The sequence below is a fragment of the Spermophilus citellus genome (assembly GCF_964194105.1).
Source record: "Spermophilus citellus genome assembly, chromosome: X".
Lineage (NCBI taxonomy): Eukaryota > Metazoa > Chordata > Mammalia > Rodentia > Sciuridae > Spermophilus > Spermophilus citellus.
The window spans coordinates 113,799,257-113,801,283 of NC_138190.1; the positions used below are offsets into that span (position 1 = coordinate 113,799,257).

Below are 2,027 nucleotides of genomic sequence, written 5' to 3' on the forward strand. Positions count from 1 at the left end.
CTTACAGAAACAAAACTCAAAGTATTCCATCACCTAAAAAAAGAAATAAGAAATTTGCAAATTAAAAATTTTAAATGTTGCTTACAAAATGTTTATGCCTTACTTCTACTCTCAAATTCATATTTACAGCATGACATACATAATTCTATATTTAAAAAGACTGTAGCCAAATTATTTAATAATATTTATAGAATGTTACCTCTCTGGGTAGACATGTTTCACAAAATAGTTTTTAATTAAGAAGAAATCACTTGATAGTTTTAATCACAATTTATGATTGATTGATAAGTGGATTAACAATCTATTCAGTAATTTAGACCAATACAAGGAATAATCTGATAAATGCTCATTGTGCAATTCTGTCAACTGGTCAAGCCAAGAATTTGACAGATATTTCACTCAGTTGGATTACATATTTCTTTGTGTTATTGATCAAGAAAAGTGGGTATACAATGTCAAGCTTTTTCCTGTTATTTTTTTAAGAGCAGCTCAATGATTGGGGGAGGGGTGACGTTGGTTAGTACCATACAGAGAACATACTGGGAAAGTATGATACTTAACATCAATGCCAGTATTTATCTCATTAGGGTAATAACTAAGGATGTTACTAATTTTTGCATTATTTGCTTCTTAAAAATAAATAAATGCCATTAACTTGAACTTGAGCTATATACATAATACATACACGACCTTAAACAAAATAATTCTTTTTCATAAGTAATGTGACATTCAAAATACTGGAAACAGTATCTGTGCTGATTTGTATTTTGACTTAGTGGAACAAGAAGAAAATAACATTCAATTGGGAAGGGATATACTGATAATAAAGTTCTTAAAGTTCAAAACTTCCCCTCCCTTTGTATTTACTACAGCCTGTACATTGTCCTGAGAAGATTCATTATGAAAAATGTCAATCACAGCTTTAATAAAGTACTTTGGAAGGAACTAGTGAGAAAGCAAATTAGAAGGCGAGGCTTCATCTTGCTTTCAAATAAGTGGTCTTAATTTTTCTTCTTATAGAAAAAAATTGAAATCAGTTTATTATAAATATATCTAAACCATTATTTTTTTGCAGCTTTCAGGTAAAATCCAGCACATTGTTTATACAAAGTCTATGAGAAGAGGTTAGTAGAGATCATCTAATCTTCTAATCTAAAATTATGACATAATCCATTCAAGTTGTTGGCGTAATCCCTTGCCCATAAAAGCACAGCATGCCTGGATGCTGTTCTGATGATCTTTAATAGAAGTTAGCTTTAAAAACTGGAAGATTTCTGCTACACTCATGCATTCTTTAACATCTTGTTTATTAGCAAAGATCAGTAATCTTGGAGGTCCTCATGTGCTAACATTTTGTAGAGGAGTTCTCTAATTTAGAAATCCTCTCTCTGTCTGTACTGCCCACAACTACTATTACAAACTTCATGTTAGTATAATAAGTATTCCAGGAAGAAAGAAGAGATACTTGGTCACCAATATCCTACATTAGGAAACAAGTATTATCAATCACTATCTCTTCCACATTACTTCCTGTTGTAGGGGATGTATGTACAACTTCATTTAGAATATTTGTAAAGGATGGTACTTTTTCCTGCATTAGCCAATCCAACAAGGATAACTTTGTGCTCCTGATGGTTGAACAGTCTTGATATCCTGGTGAAGAGAATTCCCATTCTCAGGCAGTGGACCTCCTCCAGCCACCCTGGCCACCTGGCTTCCCCTGGCTCAGGCTAAAGGGTAGAGAGACATGCACTGGAGCCTCTGTCTTTGCTGCTGTTGCTGTTCCCACACTGGCCACCAGCTTGCTTCCAGGGAATGGGAGGGAGGCCAAAACCCAGGCCGTCCTGCCATTCTTGAGGTCCGGCTGCTGCTGCTGCTGCTCGTGCCGATACCGCTGCGGCACTTGCCTGGCTTGTGGACACTGCTACTGAGTTGTCTGTGACCAAATCTTGGGCCACTGTTATCCCCCAGCTCCTCCCAGCCGGCCGCTTTAGGAGATATATATATATAAAATTAAATATTCATTT

At 35.8% G+C, this 2,027-nt stretch overlaps 1 pseudogene across 1 annotated transcript; it reads right to left on the bottom strand.

The window, feature by feature from the left end:
* Positions 1 to 1,158: 1,158 nt before the first annotated feature.
* On the bottom strand, positions 1,159 to 1,673 carry LOC308639905 (ADP-ribosylation factor-like protein 5A; annotated as a pseudogene). Its single transcript has one exon. The product of its transcript is annotated as an ADP-ribosylation factor-like protein 5A (transcript).
* Between the last annotated feature and the right edge of the window lie 354 nt (positions 1,674 to 2,027).